Genomic DNA, 25,653 nt, shown 5'->3' with positions numbered 1-25,653 from the left:
GGAAGGCTGAATCCCCAAAACATAGATACTATATCTCTTTTAAAGTTCAAGAAGTAGCACAAAGAAGAGACATGAGGATTGACTTTCTGATGCTATCATGATCCCTTGTAAATATGCCACTCTCACTCATTATCACTTGACATTAGATAAGTTAGCTTTTAGAAAATGATATTTAAGGTAATCTTAGAACATAAAATATCTTCCTTAAGTATATGATATTCTCCCACTAGTATAAAGAGTCCAGGGGGAAAAAAAGATTGATTTCAGCTTTAAAAATTCATTTGAGGGGCGGCTAGGTGGCGCAGTGGATAAAGCACTGGCCTTGGAGTCAGGAGTACCTGGGTTCAAATCCGGTCTCAGACACTTAATAATTACCTAGCTGTGTGGCCTTGGGCAAGCCACTTAACCCCATTTGCCTTGCAAAAACCTAAAAAAAAATTCATTTGGTTAAGAGGTTATTCCCTATTCCTTTTTGCTGGAAGTCATTTTTCTCCTGATTTGTGACAAGTGCTACTTAGATGGCTTATGCCTTTCTATGAGGTTCCTTGTAGGGTCTTAAAGCTTCTTTGCCTTTGTGTATTGAGTTCATTCTTAACTGTCTCCTAGGGATATGAGGATCTCCATGAATTTGGCCTTAATAAAGCATTAAACTAGCATGTCTTAACTTCCAGAGTTTGACCTAATAAAGGGCAGAATTAGGTTAGCATGGTGTTAGTTTCCAAAGTTTTTTTCTCAAGAAAAGGGAATTAGGCTGGCATATGAGTTAATTAGCTTCTCTAAGCTTACATATTATATAAGTGTGTCTAGAACCCACTTAGAAAACCAAACCCCAAAGTAGAAGTCAGGATCTCATAAAGCTGCTTCTGTACTTGCTATCAAGGAATTTCTATGTTAGGGGAAGCAGCGCAGGGGGCTTATATCAATTATTCCATTAGGTTAGGAGGAGTGCCCCATCCCAACTCAGTGCCTTTGTGATTTATCAGTTATATGAGAGACCTCTGCAAAGCATGGAAGTTGATACCATTCAGGGACTATTGATAAAATGGGAATAAAAGCAGACAAAATTTCATCAGCTGCTATCATACCAAAATACTCCAATCCTCCAACGATGATGTGGTTTTCATAAGATCAAAGGTAGTGAGATTGGGGCAATACTGAATATCAGCTTTTTCTCTCAAGTAATTTATTCCCAAGTGATTGGAATGACTCTTTCTCCTTTCTCTGCTAGACTCTTAAATGCTGTTTTCTGAACTTACTTATATACATGACATGTATACATATGCATACATGTATGTTCATACATAGAACATATGTAAATGGATGTGATAGCTAACAATAAAGAAAACAGAGAGAAGAGGACTAAAGACAGAACTTTGAGTGATGTTCATCCTTAGTTGGAGGGGTAAGATAAAACAGTGAAGAATGCTGAGGAAGATCAGACATTGGGATTGGACAACAAATGAATGTCAAGAGAGGAGAGAATGAAAATGTGTTCAATAGAGTCCAAGGCTGAAGAGGTATCAAACAGAATAAAGACCAAAAGTGGGCCATGAGATCTGCCAACCAGGAACCATTGGTGGCAGAAAAGAAATGGAGTTTGGGTAGTAATGTTTTATTTCATATTTCTGTGATGTCAACAATAAAAGTGGCAAATACTTGGATTCATCAGAGTTTCTGTAAGGCAAGGTATCATTTAAATGAAATATTCTGAGTTTTCCTTAAGCACCTAGTAAATGTCAAGAGCTAAGCCAATTGGTACTGAAACCTTTGCCTTGTTGAAATTCTTCTGAACCTGTGATTGGAACTCAAATAACTGGCATTCAAAGAGAGAGTCTGAATGAAAAAAATATCATTTCCTTCTGAGTTCTGCTGGCTTTTTTTCATTCCTCTATGGGTTGTTATAAGGCAGAAAATTATGAATTCTACCAATATCTTCTATTAATGTGTTGGAAATAAGATAATAATTTTGGTAAAATAATGAAACTAAATTCAATCTATCTATATGAATAATAAATATTAAAAGACTGATACTTTGTAATAATGTGACTTTCAACTATAAGGACAGCAAATAAATTATTAATATAATACTTACAATTATATATAATGCACCAGATCTCTATCCCTACTCTTTTGAAGTTTTTTTATGTGAAAAAAATGAAGACATTTTCTGTAAAAGATTTTCAAAACCTAAATAGTTTGCATCTATAGAATTAGAACCATCAGTTGACATGCCAATGATCTTATCGGAGAAACTGCTCTGACTCAGAGGGAGAAATGAACATTTAATTGGCCACTTGTCTTGTCTGGCAGCACACCAAGTGCACAAAATTTCACATTAACTGCAGCACTTTCATGAAAATATCTTGCTTTGTCCTTTTTAGTTTGACTAATCTATCATATTGGTAGAACACAAAGTTCTGCCCAATTACGTTGACAAAATCTTTTTGGACTTCTGGAACAAGAATCTTTCTTTATTATTGCTTCACTTTCTCCCCTTTTGGTCCTGATGAATATTTAGGTTCAAACAACCTGGAAATAAGTTTAAGAATGTGACTTAATGATTAAAACTAATTATTTAATGTTGTTATTATAATATAGACTTGGGAGTGATGAAGGAAGATCTGAGTACAAATTTAGTTCCTGACATTTATTAATTAAATGACCATAGACAAGTCACTTGTCTTTTCAGTTTCCCCAGTCTATAGGTTGTAGATGAGTTGCTAACTTGCATCAGTAAAGAGAATATCCAGATTGAGAATTTCCTAAATTAGAGAAAGCATAAATTCATTCCCATTCCCAATTCTTCACCCAGTGTAATTGTGGTTTCCTTTAATAAAAATCTATTTTACCAGAATGATATTCATTTTTAAAATTTTTATTTGTTTAAATTTTAATTTATGGAATAAGATAAGCATTTCTATAACATAGTATAACAAAAAATATGACTGCACATGAACCTATAAATCTATTATGGACAACTTGCAATTCCTTTTAAGTAGATAAAGCTATCATGCAAATTTCTTTTTTTTCCCTTCTCCTCTCTGCCCTAGAGGCTACCATTATATGTGTGTGTGTGTGTATATAATCATTGGAAACATGCTTCTATTTCTGAGTTCTTTCTGCGGAAGCACACATCCTTTATAGTTAATTTGGGTTTTTATAAATATTCACTCAAAGTTGTTCTTAAAACAATTTTGCTGTAACTATATTAAGATAATTTATAAGATAATCTTTAAAAGGAATTGTCTTTTTAAAGTTCTAGAGGTTACTAAAGACAGAATATTTTATTTCAGATTCTCTTTAGCTCAACTGCATAGGTCTTATTTAATCATGTTAGACTCTTTCCATGTGAACCCTACCATGGCATATTGTTAGCAAAGATACTATAGTGGATTGGTATTTCCTTCTGCAGTGGATTAAAGCAGGCAGAGGTTGAGTGACTACTCCAGTGGATTAGGGCAGATAGAGGTTGAGTGACTTGCCCAGGGTTACACAGTTTGTAATTGTCTAAGTTGAATTTGAATTCAGATCTGCTCAAGTCTTCTAATTGTCTAGGTCTTCATATATAACACTAAATCTCCCATTTCTATGTCTTTTGACGATCTATCCTCCATGCCTGAATTACAAATGCCTTCCATATGTTCATCTGTCAGAATTCCTAGCTTTCTTTAAGTTTTAGTTTGACACTTTTTTAAAAGTTCAACACCTTCATTTCTCCTGCTGCTAGGCCCTCAAAAATTCTCCTGAACCACAACCCAGCATTACCTATCTAGACTGGTACCGCTTGGTCAATCCTGGAATAAAATGTAAACTGGCAAAAGATCTGTCAATCAGAGAAGGAGAAGGCTATTCAGAGAGGTTAAATATCATTAAATAAGTTTGAATATACTTCTACCAAATTAAAACTAAAAAGTATTAAAGACCAACTTCTTTGTTTGTTACCATTTTGTCTTTTGGTCATGTGAAGAAAACCCAAGGTAGACACTTGCAGGAAGTATTGTTCTGGGGCCAGGTCTAAATAGTTCTTATCAATTGTTAAATTTTCAATGGGAGAATTTATACCTCAAAAACTGGCAAGCGCTTCAAACCAGAAATTAATTCATAGTTTTTTTAATTGTCTAGACTTAAAAAAGTGATATAGAATGTATTAATAGAACAGACTAAACTTAAAAATGTGTCATGTGTACATTTTTTTCTCCAAAGAGTCTGTTGTTAATCATATGCCATACCATTGAGGTTATATTCCACAGTTAACTGCTGGGTATGTTTTTTGTCTTTAAATATCTCAAGTTGGGAGAATTCTGCACACAATCAGGGAAGCACTGTAATTGCTAGCTTGCAATGTATTTCATTTTGTTCCTAACTTCTGTAAAGTTTCTTTACAGTGTTAACAAGGAGATTAAGCAAAGCCCAAACAGCTAAGAATGGGTAAATGTTTGAATGAATATTTAAAATATTTGTCAGTTACATGTACAAATTTTAACATTAATTTTTAAAAATTTTGAGTTTTAATTTTTTTTCCTCCCTCTCCACATCTCTGCTTGAAAAGGCTAGCAATTTGATACAGCTCATGCATGTGCAGTCATGCAAAATATATTCACATGCTGCAAAAGAAAATAGACAAAAGCTCCAAGAAAAATAAAGTTAAAAAGTATGTTTTGATCTGCATTTAGACCCTACCAGGTTTTTCTCTGAGGGTGAATAGGATTTTTCATTATAAACCTTTTGGAATTGTCTTGGATCATTGTATTGCTAAGAAGAGCTAAGTCATTTCACAATTCATCATCATGCAATATTGCTGTAAATGTGTACAATGTTCTCCTGTTACTACTCATCTCACTTTGCATTAATTCATCTAAGTCCTTACAGGTTTTTTTCGTAAAGCATCCTGTTTGTCATTTCTTATAGCACAATAGTATTATTGTACAACTTGTTCAACCATGAATATGGACATTTATTAAATGCTTTCCATGTGCAAAGAACTAAACTCTAGAGACATAAATATAAAAGTATACCAATCCCTTCTTTTAAGGAGTTAACATTACAATATGGAGAGATAACATTTAACAATTGCAGAGCAGATGACAATACTTGGTCAGGAGGGTATAGTAGCAGAGCGTTTGGAGAACCTAAGGATCTAGAGACTTTTATCAACTGTTTTCTGCCATGATAGGAAATGGAGATGTCTCTTTTTATTTGAATCCCAGAGGATAAGCTACCATCAATAGAGGCTTCACTCTTGACTTCACTCAATTGCAACCACAACCCTTCAGGTATTGGCAATTGTTTTGATAACAGTTCAAAATACAGTTTTGAAAGTCTCAGTTCTTAATTGTCATAACCCTTATAAACTATCTTAATACAATGAAGCAGAATATGTAGGGAATGGATAATTTAACCCAAACCTTCACCCAATAACTTCCACTCCTGCTGCCAAGAACCTGAGTGTTGGAAAGAACTTCACAAGGATTCCATGACTACTTCTCTTTTTCTGAATCCATTTTATACCAGCTTCTTTCAAATCACCAATCTAGCATCAGAAAATACTCTGAGGTCGTTTTATATAACTAGTTTTACTTCCTGGCATTGGAAGGAGATGGGAAATAGTTTCTAGTGATTTTCAAAGTAATTAAAATATTTGTTTACTAGTTTCATTTTGACTAACATCCACCAAATTATTCTGTATCTAAAAGGCAATGGCTCCCCCTGGAGAGCTGATGTTAATAATCTGCCTCATTGTAGAAGGTTAGTTAGGAAGGGTTGTGAGACTCCAGAAAACAATTCTTTTTTACTTATCATCATTGGGATAATCAGTTCCTATTGCCATAAATTCCACCATTAAGCCTTTTGTGGAAACATAGTTGCATGCTTTCACTTCTCATACTATTTACCCTCTTCTAATGGTGTAATAGTAAAGGCCATGTTTGCTGCCAGTTTTACATATGGCATAGGGGTATTCATTTTTCTGTTGTGGTAATATGAAGTCTTCCCTCTGGTCACCATACCTACATGTATGTAGTTAATGTACTTTTTCTTGCTTCTAAGTTGCACAGAGAAGTCCCTAATCTCTCATGGAAATTATGAAAAACAATTTGTATCTGGAAATATTTCCCAAAATTATCTTCTCAAATTTTTATCAGTCAGTTCTATCTTATGCTCACAATCACTTGTTCATTGCCTGGGCATTCTTTTCCATTACTGCACTTCAAAACCATAGTATCCGTGCCACACCTACCATGTATATGCAAAGCAGCATGTAACTCTGACCAGAGAGACAGTATGCTATAGAGCCCATGATGGAGAATTATAAGACTAAGTTTCAAATTTTGAATCTGTCATTTTCTGTGAAACTTGAGGCATATAATTAACCTCTCTCCCACAATTTCCTCAAATCACAGCTATCCATTTATAGATATAGGATTATTGGTGATCCTATAATCTGTGTGAGCATGTATGATTTTTTTCTGAGTAATAATTATATATTTTCATCCTATGCTTAGTCATCTTTTTTGATTCTCAACTTTATATTATTTTATTATATTCATTAATACTTTTTCATCATTATTATTTTCTGAAAATGTAATTTATAGGCAATTTTTATGGAAAACTATTGTAACGATATAAAATATTTGAAATCATTGTAGAAAATCTAGAACATATGGTTTTTGACAAGTGCCTTTCAGAATTATGACTACTGCTTTAGTTAACAATATTAGGCCAAGATCATCTCTTCTTGGTTATGATCAATAGGTTTCTCCTATGCTGCTGATTACATGTGATGTTTTGTATAACTACAGTGTTTCTAGAAGTTGAATCAGAAGCAACTAATGGAAGTTGCCTTGCTCAACATTTATATGGGTTTCATGTTAACTGCCCAGATGAGTTAGGGGCTACTATACAGTCTCAATTCCCTTGGTACAGAAGGGAAGACAGAAAATGGATTGAAGAAAAAGACATTCTATGCTTCAAATATTCAGTAATGCAAAACTATTGCAAGTAATTGAGAATGATTAGACAGAGACCCAAAAGGGCATTTTAAAATATTAGTTAACATTTTTTAGAAGAAACATAGTAAAATATATTTAAATAGATAATCCAGAAAATAATACATTGATTTACCCTTCAGTGTTAGGGTCTGAAGTCTCAAGATTCATCCAATCTGAGGGTCCCAGCTTTGGAGACACTGTTTATTTTAAGGTTTGCCCAAGTTTATTACCAGGCACTCACCATCTCAGTCCCTAGATAACGTGTTTTCCAGTCATCAAATTAAATTTTCTGAATTCAACATGCCCTGGTTACTAGGGGAACACTTCTACCCAGACTCTCCAACATTGTATACACTGCAACGTCTCATTCTAGTTGCAGTAAACATTTCAAATAGGCCAATGCCTTCCTTAGTTTGTTAAGAAAACATTTGAAACAGTAAAAACATTTATCCTGAAATTAATTTGCATCCATTTTTCTTTCCATTTGACTATTTCCATGCTGTAGACTCTATTTGAATGCAAACTCCTTGAAGATTTAACTTTTTATTCCCAATGCTCAACAGAGGGCCTGTCACAAAATAGGTACTTAAAAATCTTTAAAAAATAATTTAAACAATATATTCCCCCCCAAAGGTTAGATAAGAACACTTATCATTGAGTATTCAGACTGCACCCTGGATAGTCTGTGAAAGCAACTCAGTGTATAAGGGCTTGATGAAGCTATTCCATTTTTTGGTCACCTAGTAGGAAGAGTTGCTGATTCACTGGGTCTTTTAAAAAGAATGTGACCCATTAGTCTCTCCATTTTCTATATGCAGTGCATAAGAATAGTCTTTGAACCCCTCATTTAATAAAATGGAGGTGGAACTGGTGACATTTCAGAACCCCTTCAGATTTAATAAACCACATGACTGCTGAAGCCCTTGCATGTGCTAAGTTAAATGTGATCCTGACCTATGGGTTCATTTTGTTATATTTTTTCCTGAGCATAGGCTGTCAAATAGCAATCCTGAAAATGATATGTCTGATCCTGGAAGCAATATAATGAATTCAAAAGGTCAGAGATTCCAGGAATCCAGACAAGTTTAGTTTCTACTTGAAAAAGATAGTCATCAACAAGGAGAGGAACTCAAACCCCTTTGGGTTAGCTAGAAGACCTGAACCAGAAAGGAATTCTATAACGCAGAGTTGAGGTGAAATGTAAAGTTCAAACTATATCATATCTTAATGTTTTAAAGATCTAATTCAGTATAATTTATGTTACTATAAAATAGATGTTTGTTAATGTGCACTTATGAAAGCCTTTCATGTTTAGTACTTCTGTTATGAGGAAATAAATAGCTGTCCTGTCTGATTCCTATGGAATACTGATTAAATTTCTAATGTCTAATTTGTAAATAGACTGGTTAGCTCTTGATATGAGCCAAAACTTAACCTTTAAGTAATTTCTCTGGTACTCTGCAATTGGGCAATAAAAAGTCAAAGAATGTCAAAAAAATGAAAAGAAAAGGCTATTTCTTCCTTCAAAGTCCAAAATTCACCAGAATGGAACCAGATTGATTACAGGCATAAATCAGTAGCACAAAAGACCTTTTAGTAGGGTATTGTTTAATGGTATTTGACAATTTGTGACCCCCCCTATGGATCATGACATGCCGGACCCTTTTATACCCTACTATCTCTCAAAGTCTCTTTGAGTTCATGTTCATTGTTTCTGTGACACTATCTATCCAACTCAAAGGTAATTCCCTTTTCCTTTTGTCTTCAGTCTTTCCCAACAATTAGTCTTTTCCACTATTTTTTTCTATTCTTATCATGTGCCTAAAGTATTTAAGTTTCAGCTTCATATTTGACCATTCAGTGAATAGGTTGAATTAATTTTTTTAAGCATTGATTCATCTGGTCTTGCTGTCCCCGGGACTCTCAAAACTTTTCCAGCACCAGAATCTGAAAACATAGGTTCTGCAGCACTTTACTTAATGTCCAACTTTTCCATTCATACATTGCTACTGGCAAAACCATAGCTTTGACTATAACGGCCTTTGTAAATAAGATATCTCTACCTTTTTAGTAAAGTGTCCATATTCTTCAAGGCTTTTCTTCCAAAGAACAAGTATTTTTTTTTTAATTTCATGGTTGCAGTCACCATCTGCTGTGATCTTTGAGTCCAAGAATATAAAATTTCACACTGTTTCCATTTCTTCTCCCTCTATTTGCCATGAAAAGATAATAACACCTTAGCTTTCTTTTGATGTTAAACTTCAAGCCAGCTTTTACACTTTTCTCTTTTACATTCACAAAAGACTTCTTAATTTCTCTTTGTTTTCTTCCATTTTAGCGTTATCATCTGCATATCTGAAATTGTTGTTGCCTGTCCAGACAACTTTAATTTCAGTTTAGTGAGGTGGTAGGGTATATACTGTTTATTGATATATGTTTCATCTTAAGAGTGGTATCCAAAGATTTTGGGGAGAATATTTGAAAGCAACAATTTGTTTTCCCAATAAACCCCAAATTGGAGCAAAGATAATCATTTAAAGGCAGAATCTACTTTCAATATACACCAAGAGCAGCCAATACTTTGTTTCAGTGAATAATTGTCCTTATCATTAGCCCAAGTACTTTCCTTTCTAAAGCCCCACTATTCTTCATCTGGGCTTCACTGAGCAGACATCTGACTTGACCAAGGCCACTGTAAAGATAGTTATTAGATGGTGGGTCAATATGTCCATCCAGATTACAGATGTGACAAAAGGAAGACAGTGACACATACTGGAATCAGTTGCCCTTGGCTTATCCTTGATGACAGGCTCAATTAAAGAAAGTAGAGCTAAGCATAATAAGCATTTATGGGAGAATAATCACCAGAACCCCCTGAACTATTCAGTTTTTCCTATTCAAAATAATGGACTAGTAATCGGTTTCATCTTATTTTTCAAGTACTGAAAAGTATATTTCTCCATAGTGCTTTATTCTCTGATAAGAGGATGAGGTGCATTCTGAGAATGAATGGCATAATTTTCTAGATAAATAGTGTAGAAATAGGACCTTCTTCTTAGGGCTCAAATTAAAGTGGTTAATCATAGTAACAAAATGATTATCAATCTGCAATCTTTTTTTCTATTATGGACCCTCTGGAAACTGATAGGCACATTTTTAAAGCAACCTTTATTTTAGGTGTATCATTTGAATTAAAGTCATAATTTGCAATTAGAAAAAATATGTGATTTTAGAAGTTTACTATGACGTTGAAGGGGGAAAAACTAAGAACATAGGCCAATTATGTTTGAAGTTTGTATTTACTTGTCTGTAAACATATTGTTGATATCCACTTTAGAATGTAAGCTCATTAAAAGCAGGAACTGGGGGCAGCTGGGTGGCTCAGTGGAAAGAGTGCCAGCACTTGAGTCAGGAGGACCTGAGTTCCAATGTGACCTCAGAAAATAATTGCCTAACTGTGTGATATTAGGAAAGTCATTCTTAACCCTACTGCATTAAATAAATTATTTTTTGAATGAAAAAAAGAACAGGAACTGTTGATATTTTAACTCAAAATATCTAATGCCTAGCACAGGGCTTACCATAGATTAGGCTCTAAATAAATGCTTGTGAATTAAATTGAATTGAATCTGTGTTTTACTGTTGAAACATTCAATATATTAAGTGTTTTCTCATTCTCTTGACCCTTATAAGAGGTAGTGGGAAAAGGACTAGACTTAGAGTTTAAAAGATATTGGAATTCAACTTTCATCTGTGATGTCTAATAGCCATGCATGTCATTATGGACAGATCAATTCACTTTTCTGTACCTCACTTTTCTTAACTGTAAAATGAGGGTAAAAGTATTTGAAGTTTCTTTCTCAAGTTATTGTGAGGTCTAAGAAAGGAAAAAGTACATTAGATGACTCATGAACTGTAAGACATTTATAAATGTCAGTTATTGTAGTTAGTTGTTTCTTATTTTTTGCATATTAATCATTTATAGAACTCATTTCACTAGTATCACTTTAGCAGATTCCTGTCAATTGAATCAGTATTACAAATTTCAAGGAAGAGAATGTAACAGAAAATTCTTTATTGCTATTTATATTAATAAAATAATGGAGTTGCCTGTTTTCAGGGGGAAGTATTTTTTCTAATTGAGATTTATTTTTTTCCAATACATGCTACTGTAGTTTTTCAGTATTCATCCATTTACAAATTTATGAACCACACATTTTTCTACCATCCTCCCTTCCCTCCCCTTTCCCTGGGCAGCAAACAGTCTGGGGAGTATCACACATTTACATTTGCTTTTAAAATATTTGCATATTAATCATTTTCTGTATGAGGAATTAGAATTAAGGGGAAGAAAGAAAATCATGGGATAGGAAAGAAAAACATAAGAAAAGTTTTTTAAAGAGTGAACATGGTATGCATTCAGATTCCATGGGTTTCTCATCTAGATGTAGACAGCATGGCCCATAGGAAGTCTTTCATGGTTGTCCTTTATTTCTGAACTGCTGAGAGGAGCTGCATTCATCATAGTTGATCACTTCAAAATGTTGTTAATGTGTAAAATGTTCTCTTGGTTTTGTATACTTCACTCAGCATTAGTTCATATAATTCTTTCCATGCCTCTCTGAAGTCTGACCACTCATAATTTTTTAGAGAACAAAAGCACTCCATAACATTCATATACCACAAATTGTTCAACTATTCCCCAATTAATGAGTATCTTGAGGGAGTATTATTTCTTTTAAAAATTACGAGTGGCAGTATATAATAGTGTCTTGCTTCTCAAACTTTTTTTTAGGATTTTGCAAGGCAAATGAGGTTAAGTGGCTTGCCCAAGGTCACACAACTAGATAATTATTAAATGTCTGAGGCTGGATTTGAACTCAGGTACTCCTGACTTCAGGGCCAGTGCTCTATCCACATGTCACCTAGCTGCCCTAATTCTCAAACTTTTTGATCAGGGGATCCCTTTACATTCTCCAAAATTTTTGAAAGCATCAAAGAGCTATTATTTATATGGATTATAAAATGAGATTTATTTGTGGTTCACTTAGAATGTTGCCTGACATGGAGTAGGTGCATAACAAATCTTTATTTTTTCTCCACCTTGTTATAACTATCCATATTTAATATAGAATAAATTAAAACTACTAATTTTAAATGTGTATTTTTATTATTTCTATGAAAGTAACAATAATAGACATATCAAATAACATGACTAACAGTTGATGAAAAAGTCTGTTTTATAACACACATATGCTATATATATATATGTATATACACACACACACACACACATATATATATATATATATATATATATATATAGAGAGAGAGAGAGAGAGAGAGAGAGAACAGAGTCATGTTTTTTTGATATCTGGCTTAATAGAAAATAGGCACATTCTTACATGGTCATTCAGATAGTTCAGTGGATAGAGTAGTTGGCCTGGAATCATTAATACTTATCTTCCTGAGTTCAGATCTGAACTCAGACACTTGTAGCTATGTGACCCTGGGCAAATTACTTCATCTTATTTGCCTCAGTTTCCCCATATGTAAAATGACCTGGAGAATAAAACAGAATACCACTCCAATATCTCTATTAAGAGAACCCCAAATGGGGTCACAAAGAGTAGGACACAGCTGAAATGACTGAACAAAAACAAAAGTTCTTACATCTGCTTCTTCATTTAATCTGTTGTGCTATAATGTTTTGCATGTATTATATGAGGAAAAAATCATCCTCAAGCAGATAGACAATTGGGGAAGTGTATTTTAATAAGTAAATTATATCTTAGTATTGTTATGAAAATGGTTTTAACTTTGTAGATCTCCCAACAGGGTCTTGGAAACTCCTGGGGTTTCACAAGTCAGAACTATTGTTCTAGTGATTGGAGATCTGGTCTCAAAGTCATCAAGAATAGGGTTCACATCCACCCTCTGATACATTCTGATTCTGTGAAGTTGGCCAATTCATACAACTTCTCCAAGTTCTACACAATTCTCTATGATTACAAATTGCAGAGAAAATACCAACCAATATTGAGTGACCCCCCCCCAAATTCCCTAACCAATAGAATCACAGATGTAGTCACTTACTATTCCAGTTACTACAGTATTAAACAATACATTTTATAAAGAATTCCTTAGCAAAATAGAAATTATTCTTAATCTGCAAAGAATCAGTAGCCCTAACATGGATTAGATTTCATTCTAAGGTCACACTGGAGTTAGGAATATCAGCATAATAGGTAATCAAAAAACCAAGTACTGTGATTTTTAGGAACTCTAGAAAGATCCTAGTGTTCCAAGTAACTCCCAAGTACTTAATGGAAAAAAAATCTGAAAATCCAATGTGCATTCATTCTGTCAGATGTGATGACATAATGGAGGATTATAAATAACCCTTCATCCTCTGAAAGTACCTCTTTGCTAAAATCAAATCTATAGATAAATATGTATCAAGTCTATCTAGACTTGCCTTGCTGCTTATTTCATCCTTCAGAAGGAAGATAAAATAACAAGATATACTGTTATTTTCACCATAATTCTGGTACATAAAGAGGATCTTTATGAAACAGAAATAATGGAATGCAGCTACAACACTCTCTCAATATAACAAATAAAGCAATAGTTGGGACATAGTCTCAGTATCATGTGCTAGGGCCATTTCTGTCTTTCATGAAATAAGTTAAAAGCAAAAATTAAGAATCTTAAAAAGACCTAGATCCATTATTTTATCTATGATTGTATATGATAAAACATGACTGTGGAATGAAAACAGTTTTTTCCCTCAAAAGGGTGAAATGAATAAAAAGAAGCATTTATATGGTACCAATATTTTCCAGCTACTCTACCGTGGTTTACAAATGTGATCTCATTTGATCTTAAATAATCCTGCAAAGAAGATGCTGTTATTATCCTCTTCAAATGACTTGCCCAAGGTTACTGATCTAGTAAGCATCTATGACTGAATTTGAATTCAGATCTTCCTTATTTCAGGACCAAAAGAGAAATTCTAAATTCCTTGAGGTTTAGGCTTCAATATTTTATTTATTTATTTTCTTTATACTTCATACCTATTATACTGACTTTCATATTGGTAACGAGTTAAGAGTTTAATATATTTGATCTATGATTTTATTAGTATAGTAACTCCTAATATGAAAATATATTCGACTGATATAGATCAACAATTCATCTGCAATTCTCAGACATAGGGAATGAATCCTCTGATGTACTGTAGAGTTTAATGCACATTATTACAGAGCTAGTAAGTTCCAGAGAAAAGACTTGAACCTGTGTTTTTTGTTTTCCAAGGGTAGCTGGTCATCCAGCCATCTAACTACTATAGTAGGTTGTTCCTTGTCATACTTACTGAACACAATTGACAAATGTTTGTTGATTGCTCTTTTTGCCTAGATTCTGAACAATGAATCAGACCAATGGTCAAAATAGGAATTTTAAAGGGAGAAAATGACAGATAAAAAGAGAAAGCATTATATGATATATGGACCACTCAAGATATTAGAAGAAATTTCTAAGACTTAAGAGAAAGTACAGATAGGATTTTATAGTCTACAACATTATATAAAGGGAAAAGATATATTTTTAAGGATCAAATGTGAAACAAATATAAGTGGTTCCAATAATAAAGAACAAACAGATCTCACTAAAGACAACAATGTAGATTTTAGGAGATTTATAAACAAAATTAGAGGAGATACCATGGCATAATTGAAGAGCATGGAATTGAGAAAAAAATCTGTATTTTCATGCAAGTCAATTAATATTTCTGAGTCTGTTTTGTCATTAAGAGAAAGATATAATACTTTCATTTCCTAAGAATGAAAGGATATGTATATCACTGTCAAAGGTAGCTGCTATTAGATTAAAAAATAGAGATGATGGGAAAAAAACCTGATAATTGAGAATGAATAGCACAACAGTTGCATGATCTCATAAGAGGAGTTTCATGAATTAAAACTTAAAATGAAGTGTTACTTGTGAGGAATGTTAAGTAAAACAAAGGGGGCTTTTTTCAAAACAATATTGTTAGCAGAACTAAAGAATGATTGGTTACTATTGTGAAAGTCATTTCAGATTTCATCGTCTGTGTGCAGTAATAGAGCAAAGATCAAAGCTGTTCCCCAATTAGAAACATAAAGATGAGAAGACTTACACACAATTACAAAAGTTCCAATCAGACCTATTCAAATGAGCTACTGATTCTAAAAGTGGAATAAAAATAGTAATGTTGAACATTGATTATTATTTCTAAAAGAAGTTTCACCATCTTATAGTATGGACTGCAATGATACGAGGCTACAAGAGATTTATTGACTCATCTCCTTCTTTCTCTGACATCTCTTCTCCCATCCTCTTCTCTCTACATTCTGTCAACCAATCATTCAACAATCACCTACTAAGCACTTAAATTGTCATTAGTACTAAAGATCTAAAGAAAGAAAAAACTAGCCCCTGACCATCAGAAGGTTTATATTATGACAATAGTAAATCTATATGAGTATATATAAACTATACTTTATTTTTTAGTCAGAGTTTGATATTATAAAATGGAGAATTATGATAACCAAAAGGAAAAGTCAATTAGGAAACAAAATTGTTAATAGGATATTGAAGAGCAAGAAGATAGAATAATGAAAGAAGATGGATTGAAAAGGAATGCTGAAAAAATGGAATGAGAAGCAAAGAAGACATATTGTATTGAGAGTATTTATAGCTAAAACTGAAACAATAATAGATATAAATGAAGCATATTTTCTAGTATTTCTATAGCTATTTTGTCCCTTAATTATAATTTAATCTTATTCTTTAGTATCTGATCTATATAAGGATATGGAAATAGCAATTTTTTAAAGATTTTATTTATTTTGACCATTATTTATTTTGACAATTTTCCCACTAATCTTACTCCCCCCTACACAGAAGGCAATTTGCCAGTCTTTGCATTGCTTCCATGTTGTACATTGATCCAAATTGAATGTGAATAGAGAGAAATCCTATCCTTAAGGAAGAAACAAAAACTCAGCAAGATCAGACAATAAGATATCAGGTTTTTTCCCTAAATTAAAGTTAATAGTCCTTGGTTTTGTTCAAACTCCACAGTTCTTTCTCTGGATACAGATAGTATTCTCCATTGCAGATATCCCCAAATTGTTCCTGATTGTTGCACTGATGGAATAATGAGTCTATCAAGGTTGATCATCACCCCCATGTTGCTATAGGGTGTACAGTGTTTTTCTGGTTCTGTTCATCTCACTCAGGATCAGTTCATGCAAATCCCTCCAGGCTTCCCCAAATTCCCATCCCTCCTGGTTTCTAATAGAACAATAATGGCCCGTGAAATATATATAACACAGTTTGCTAAGCCATTCCCCAATTGAAGGACATTCACTTAATTTCCAATTCTTTGCCACCACAAACAGGGCTGATATGAATATTTTTGTACGAATGATGTTTTTACTCTTTTCCATCATCTCTTCAGGGTATAGACCCAGTAGTGGAATTTTTGGATCAAAGGTATACACATTTTTCTTGCCCATTGGGCGTAATTCCAAATTGCTCTCCAGAAAGGCTGAATGAGTTCATTACATTGCACCAGCAATGTAATAGTGTGCCAGATTTCCCACAACTGTTCCAAAAATGATCATTCTTCTTTCTGGTCATATTGGCCAGTCTGAGAGGTGTGAGGTGATACCTCAGAGAAGTTTTAATTTGTATTTCTCTAATAAGTAATGATTTAAAGCAATTTTTCTTATGACTATGGATTGCTTTGATCTCCTCATCTGTAAATTGCATTTGCATATCCTTTGACCATTTGTGAATTGGGGAATGGCTTTTTTCTTAAAAAAATTTTTGACTTAGTTTTCTGTATATTTTAGAAATGAGTCCTTTGTCAGAAACATTAGTTGCAAAGATTGTTTCCAAGTTTACTACATTTCTTTTGATCTTGATTACAGTAGTTTTGTCTGTGCAAAAGCTTTTTAATTTAACGTAATCGAAATAATCTAGTTTGTTTTTGGTGATGTTCTCCATCTCTTCCTTAATCATAAACTGCTTCCCTTTCCATAGACCTGACAGGAAAACTAGCACTTGATCTTCTAGTTTGTTTATAGTATCCATATAGTATCCTGTATTCATTTGAATCTTATCTTGGTATAGGGTGTGAGGTATTGGTCTGTTTCTTCCATACTAACTTCCAATTTTCCCAGCAGTTTTTATCAAAGAGAGAGTTTTTATCCCAAGAACTGGACTCTTTGGGTTTATCAAACAGCAGATTACTATAATCATTTCCTGCCATTGCACCTAGTCTATTTCATTGGTCCACCACTCTATTTCTTAGCCAATACCAGACAGTTTTCATGACTGATGTTTTATAATATAATTTTAGATTAGGTAAGACTAAACCACTTTCTTTTGTACTTTTTTTTCATTAAATCCATGGAAATTCTTGACTTTTTATTTCTCCATATGAATTTATTTACAACTTTTTCTGACTCAAAATGATTTTTTGGAATTTTGAATGGTAGGGCACTAAATAGGTGGTTTAGTTTTGGTAGAATTGTCATTTTTATTATATTAGCTCAACCTATCCATGAGCAGTTGATGTTTGCCCAGTTATTTAAATCTGATTTAATTTGTGTGAGAAGTGTTTTGTAATTGTTTTCAAAAAGTTTCTGAGTTGCCTTGGCAAATAGACTCCCATGTATTTTATATTGTCTGAGGTTACTCTAAATGGTATTTCTCTTTCTAGTTCTTCCTGCTGTATCTTGCTAGTCATAAATAGAAAAGTTAAGGATTTATGAGGGTTTATTTTATATCCTGCTACTTTGCTAAAGTTACTAATTGTTTACAGTAGTTTCTTGGATGATTTCTTGGGATTCTCTAGATATACCATCATGTCATCTGCCAAGAGTGAGAGTTTTGTCACTTTCTTCCCATTTCTAATTCATTCAATTTATTTTTCTTCTCAAATTGCTGTGGCTAACATTTCTAATGTAATACTGAATAGCAGTGGTGATAATGGGCACCTTTGTTTCACCCCTGATCTTATTTGGAATGCCTCTAGCATTGAATATAATGCTTGTTGATGGTTACAGATAGATACTGTTTATTATTCTGAGGAACAATCCATTTATTCTTACACTCTCTAATGTTTTTAGTAGGAATGGGTGCTGTATTTTGTCAAGAACTTTTTCAGCATCTATTGATATGGTTTCTGATAGGTTTGTCATTGAAATAATGAATTATATTAACAGTTTTCCTAATATTGAACCAACCATGCATTCCTGGGATTAATCCTACTTGGTTAAAATGTATCATGCTCGTGATAATTTGTAATTGTTTTGCTAAGATTTTATTTAAGATTTTTGCATCTATATTTATCAGAGAAATAGGTCTATAATTTTCTTTCTCTGTTTTAACTCTTCCTGGTTTAGGTATCATCACCATATTGGTGTCATAGAAAGAGTTAGGCAGAGTTCCATCTTCACCTATTTTTCCAGAGAGTTTATATAGAATTGGAACCAGTTCCTTAAATGTTTGGTAGAATTCACTTGTGAATCCATCAGACCCTGGAGATTTTTTATTAGGGAGTTCAATGATGGCTTGTTGAATTTCTTTTTCCAAGATAGGATTGTTTAGGTATTTAATCTCCTCTTCCTTTAACCTGGGCAACTTATATTTTTGTAAATATTCATCCATTTAACTTAGATTGTCAAATTTATTGGCATAAAGTTGGGCAAAATAATTCTGAATTATTACTTTAATTGGAAATAGCAATTTAAAAAAAATGTAGGAATGATAAAAACTGAGACCAGAGAAGGTACAAAGAAAAATCAATTAATGGAAAGAGTAGTAGATCTACATTTTAAGAAACCTTAAAGAGTAGTAGAGATAAATAATTATAAAAAATAAAAATAAAATAAAAACAACAAAGCATTGAATGGTAACACCTGTTACATTACAAATTAACATTAGTGACTGCATTTTGCTTTTAGTATTAGTGATTCTATTTTTCTTTTACTCACTATTTTATCAGGTTAAGTTTCAATTCCATTTAAGTCACTAGATTTAGGAGGTTTCTTAAAAGCATTGCCCTTTTCCTCTCACCTGACTTAAAAGAGTGTCACAAACATATTCCTATTCTTATTAGCCCGGGTTCTTTCAGCATCCCTTCATCAAAAACAAAGCAAATGTTTTGATGGTTGTTATTTTATATTTCCTGTTTTTTTCACTCTCTCAAAATTGTACATTAAGTAGTAAATATCTAATGGTATATTTGAAATTTGATCTTCTTTAACTCCAGTGCTCTATCCATGCATCACTTGATTTCTCTAAGTGTTTAGTAATTACTTGTTAATTAATTTATAGGTTGATGGAAAAAGTTAAGAAGAAAGAAACACAAATACTTTAGTAAATTATGTAAGTGGTTATATGGCATGATTTTTTAAGTGTTCAAGGATGAAATCACTAAAGAAGTAGAACTGTCACTGAAAAGTTAGAGATGAAAATACTTGATGGCTTTTCATAGATCTGATCAAATGAGGGTTAATTTTCTTTCTTAGTAGTAAGAAATATTTCTTCAACACCCGTGCCATAAAAAGAGGAAGATTTAAAATCAGCTATTTTTAAAAAGCTACAGGTATCATTTCTTTTTGCCAATGTAAGCGGTATAGTTTAGGACCCAAAGGACACTCATTTGTCATATTCCATTCAACTCTGACATGCTTTTATTAGGTCTCTCAGCAACACTATAGAACCACCAATCTTTCCCTTCTTAAAGCCTCATTGCTCTGTTAAAACATCATTTTTGCTAATAGTTCCCACTTTTTTACAACTTGATGTTGCAGCCTTATCTACTGCCACTCCAGTAGCTATCAGCAATTATTAAATGATAAGGTACATTGGAATTCTTGGTAAGAAGACATAGGCAGTTAGAAGACAAAGGGATGGTCTAAGAAAAGCTGCATATTCTCCCATGAGAGATTAGCTTTTGGGTAGATTCAATGCTTCCAAAATTATTACTAATAATTATTAAATGCCTTTTTTCAATACTTTTTAAAACCTTTTTTGTGTGTTTCTCATTTCCCTAGAAGCTAGGGAATGAGACTTTCCTTGCTTGAAGTAATATTTTATAAATCTTCAAAAGGCTAAAATTGGTGCAGAGTAGAACACTAAAACCCCCTTCTTATTATTATAATTTGGTGTATTTAAACCCTCCAGAATATCTAAATTCCACATTGGAGAAAATATATGAAATACTTAATGACATCTCATTCTCCAGGTTTCAATGGAATCAATCTCCAGGAATGACTTACATAGGACTTAGAGAATTTACAGACAATGTTCCAAAAGTTTTCAAAAGAAAGGCAATTTGGTCAGTATAGTGGACAGAATTCTAGACTGCCTTGGATGAATCCAAGTCTGCTATTTATTGCTGAATTTTTTATCTGAAAGTGAGTTTGATAGATCATTTTATTCAATCCCTTCATTTTATAGATTAGGAAATTGAGATCCAGAGAGACACCTGGGCATATTATCAACGGCTCATCTATATTAATGTTGACATCTTCCACTCCACACCTTCCAGAGTTATACTTTCCATAGAAGTCTTTCAGAAATTATGTCACAGATTTTTAGAGTTAATTCTCTTAGTTTTGGAACTCCCTTCCTGCATTTAAGCTATCTTGGTATGTGAGTGAGAACAAACCTTCCAAACATTATCTATTTGGTCCCAGACTAGAAGTATCCTGGCAAAGGTTTAAAAAGTGGTTCTGAGAAACACAGAGAGAGAGAGAGAGAGAGAGAGAGAGAGAGAGAGAGAGAGAGAGAGAAGAGAGAGAGAAGAAATAGATATTATGTAAAGATATAAAGTCATGACCCAGATTAAACTTTTAAGTTTCATCTGCGTTATCATTTTCTCAAGCACTTTTTTAAAATGGAGACCATCACAAAAACTCTAACACAAATTGTGATGTGTAATATTTACCATTTTCCAATTTCTGAGGATAAAGTAAATGCCCACACTGGAAATCTGACAAGTGGTTTCTCAAGATGATTTGAGATGTCTTCAGCATACTCCTCTCCCAGACCATACTTTATATAATGTCCAGTGGTCTAATTGTGTCACCTGCTGTCTCTACATAACTATATCCTGCTTCTCTCTGCCTGGAGTAGCACCCTTTCCACCATACTTCTGACATTTGTACACTGAATTTCTGGGGGAGTTTAGCTCTGAGCTTTGAGCTTCTTCAGTGGTGTTGATTTGTCTTAATTAATGAATGGAGAGTGAGTTAGTGAGTACAAACCCAGTTAATCAGTATGTCTAGCCAGAATCAATCATAGCTGTGCTTCATATCCCAACAAGCAATTCAGCCAGACCAATTTTCCATCTTTCATGTTGCCATACACTCACACCCACACATGTGCTTTCTACTTCATACATAAGGAACAGTAAGTAAATCATTATTATTTTTGTTTCCAAAATGGACTTGTCAATTGACTACCCTAGAGATCAACTCACCATTGCTTTAACTCTCCAGATCACTGCTGGCTACCATGGCCACTATTCCTATATATGCATTGTCTTTTTCTTTTTGGAATATAAACTCCTTGATATCAGATGTTTTCAGTTTTGTATTTGTATTTCCAGTGATTGACTTAATCCCTGACATATAATAAGCACTTTATAGTCCCCTATTCCATTGATTTACTCATTTAATATCCAGGATCACACATATATTAGTTTAGTCTCAGACAAATCTTCCTTCTAGCATTTTTCCACCTGCCACTCATTTCTACTCTTATTACATATACATATTTTCAGCAATATTTTCTAGGAACAACTCTTTCATATCATCAACAATAATCCATAATCTTAATAATTAATCATACTTTCAAAAACTAAGGATCCTAAGCAAATGAACTGAATTCTAGAGAAGTCTCTGAAATATTTTTTTGAAATTTTCCGATTTTTTTCCAATTCATTTTTTAAATTACATGCAGTTAGTTTTTGGCATTTATCTTTTTGTAAGCTGTTGAGTTCCACATTTTTGCCTCCAACTCTTCCCTCCTTCCTCCCCACAGCAAGTAATCTGATACAGGTTATAATCATATTTAACATATTTCCATATTAGTCATATTGAGAAAGAAGAATCAAAACTAAGGGGGGGACCTGATAAAGAAAGGAAAAAACATAAAATTAGATTTTTAAAAAGTGAAAAAAGTATTCTTTGATCAATGTGGAGACTCCACAGGTTTTTCTCCAGCCGTGGATGGCATTTTCCATCACAAGTCTTTTAGAATTGACCTTGATCAATGAATTACTGAGAGGAGCTGCATTCAGCATAGTTGGTCATCACACAATTACAATGTTCTCCTTGTTCTTTTCCCTTCATTCTACATCAGTTCCTGAAAGTCTTTCCAAGCTTTTCTGAAATCATTATGAAATCAGATTTTATAATTTCTTATAGAACAAAAATACTACACCATATTCAGATAACAAAATGTGTCCAGTAATTCTCCAACTGATGGATTTCCCCATAATTTCCTATACTTTATCATTACAAAAAGAGATGATGTAAACATTTTTGTACTTCTGGGTTTTTTCCCTTTTTTATAATCTCTTTGGATACAGACCTAGCAGTGACATTGTTGTATCAAAGGGTATGCACAGTTTGATAGCCCTTTGGGAATAGTTTCAAATTGTTCTCAAAAATGGTTGGATTAGCTTCCAAATCTACCAAGAGTGCTTTAGTGTCCCAGTTTTCCCACATCCTCTCTAACATTGATCATTTTCCTTTTTTGTCATTTTAGCCAATTCATCAATTGGGGAATGACTTGTATTCTTATAAATTTCAATCACTTCTTTATATATTTTAGAAATAAGTCCCTTATCAGAAACACTAGCTGTCAAAATTGTTCCTACTTTCTGTATTCCTTTTAATCTTGGTTGCACTGGTTTTATTTGTGTAAAAATTTTTTTCAAATTTTATGTAATCAAAATTACCCATTTTGCATTTATAATGTTTTTTAACCTTTTGTTTGGTCATAAACTGCTCCCTTTCCAAAGGTCTGAAAATAGTATGGCCAAAAATTAGGCATAGACCTTACTATTTTTAATTTTGCCAGCTGTTTTTGTCAAATAGTGAGTTTTTATTCCAGAAAATAAAGTCTTTGGTTTTGTCAAACAGTAGATTACTATTGTCATTTACTACTGTTTCTTCTTTATCACCTACTCTAATCCATTGGTCTATCACTCTATTTCTTAACTACTACCAGGCAGTTTTGATGATTGTTGCTTCATAACATACAACATATAACATATAACTTATAAGATATGGTGTGTAATGTGTAGCATGTAGCATGTAGCACATAACGTATAATGTATGGCATATAGCATATAATGTATAATGTATGATATATGATGTATAATGTGTGATATATGATATATGATATATGATATGTTATATATAATGTGATCTGATACAGTTAGACTTACCTTCCCTTGTATTTTTTAATTCCCTTGATACTCTTGACTTTGCATTGCTCCAGATAAATTTTGTTACTATTTTTTGCTAGATTAACTTAAGTTTTATCTGTTTTAATTTTTTCATAAAATTCATTCTTTGTTCTCTTTATTATTAGTTCAGTGGTTTTCTTACTTCCATTTTTATTAATTTCCCCATTGATCTTTCATAATTTCTAATTTGGTAATGCTATTTTAGTTGCATGCCCAATTCACTGATCTCTTCTTTCTCTATTTTATTCCTGTAAACCTCTGGAGATATAAAGCTCCCCTCCAAAACTGCTTTTAATTCATCCCATAATTTTTGATATGATGTCCCAATAGTGTCATTGTCTTAAATGATATTGTTAATTATTTCTATGATTTGTTGTTTGATCCACTCATTTTTTAAAATTAACTTATTGCTTCCAATAAATTTTTGGTTTATCTTTCCAAGATCTTTTATTACATGCAATTTTTATTACATAATTATCTAAACAAAGCTATATTTAATTTTTCTTCTTTCTGTGTTTGATTATAAGAATTGTATGTCCTAGTACATGGTTAACTTTGTAATAAGTGACATATATTGCAGAGATAAACGTATATTCTTTTTTATCCCCATTCAATTTTCATCAGATGTCTATCATATCTAAATTTTCTAAAATTCTATTTTCCTTAACTTCCCTCTTTTTTGCAGTTAGATTTATCTAATCCTGAAAAAGCTACGTTGAGATACCCCACTATTATAGCTTTGCTTTCTATATCTTCTTGTAATTTGTTTAATTTATCCTCTAAGAAATTGAATGCCATACTACTTGGTGAATTTTTGTTTAATGATGATATCATTTCATTACTTATGGTGTCTTTTAAGAAGCTGTAGTCTCCTTCTTTATACCTTTTGATATATATTTTTACTTTGTCTGAGATCAGGATTGCTATCCTGATTTTTTTTATTTCTGCTGAAGCATAATATAATTTGTTCCAGTCTTTAACCTTTTCCTTATGTATACCTCTTTGCTTCAAATGATTCTTATAAAAAGTAACTTGTAGCATACTAGTTGTCAATGCATTCTTCCATCTGCTTCCATTTTTCATAACTCTTTAGAATTGTGACACAATCAGTGGTAATATGCTTGGGCTGAAGGTATGAACATTCATGGTTTGTCTATGACTTTGATGGAATGATTTAATATATATACATATACATATACATATATATATATAATATGTATTTCTTTTAAAAAGGCAGGGATCAGTAAAGAGAGGGAAGGAAGGGGGAGGTTTAATGGGGTAAATTATATCACATGAAGAGGTACAAAGAACCTTCTGCAGTAAAGGGACAGAAGGGAGAAGATGAGAACTGCCTGAATCTTACTTTTACTGGATTTGGATCAAAGAGGGATTAACAGACACATTTAGTTGAGTTTATAAATTTATCTTACCTTTCAAGTATTAGGAGGAGGAAAGGGAAGGGAGGGAGGGAGAAAAGGAGAAACGAGAATGGGGAAAGAAAAGGGAGAGCAGTGGTTAGAAGCAGGGACAAAGTGAAAGAATGGGAAAAAATAAAAACAGAGGGAAGACAGCATAGAGGGCAATAAAGAGTTAGTTATTATAATAATGAATGTGAATGGAATGAACTCTCCCTTAAAAGAGAAGTAAATAGCAGAATGGATTAAAAACCAGAATCCTACAATATGTTGCTTACAAGAAACACATTTGAAGCAGAGAGATACACACAGAGTAAAGGTAAAAGACTGGAGCAGAATATATTATGCTTAAAATTAAATGAAAAAAAGCAGAAGTAGCAATTCCTATCGCAGAGAAAGCAGTTCCAAAAATAGATTTCATTAAAAGACATAAGAAAGAAAACAGTAATCTCCTAAAAGGTGCCATAGACAATGAGTTTTCAATACTAAATGTATGTGCACCAAGTGGTATAGCATCCAAATTTTTAGAGAAGAAGCTAAATGAGTTATAGGAAGACACAGACAAGAAAACTCTAGTGGTGGGGGTCCTCAACCCCCCTTTCTCAGAATTAGATAAATATCTCCATAAAATAAAAAAGAAGGAATTGAAGTAGGTGAATAGAATGTTAGAAAATTTAGTTATGATAGATCTCTGAAGAAAATTGAAAGT

This window comes from Macrotis lagotis, chromosome 2 (assembly GCF_037893015.1).
Source record: "Macrotis lagotis isolate mMagLag1 chromosome 2, bilby.v1.9.chrom.fasta, whole genome shotgun sequence".
In the NCBI taxonomy this organism is placed as follows: domain Eukaryota; kingdom Metazoa; phylum Chordata; class Mammalia; order Peramelemorphia; family Peramelidae; genus Macrotis; species Macrotis lagotis.
Note: the sequence above shows the minus strand (reverse complement) of the source record.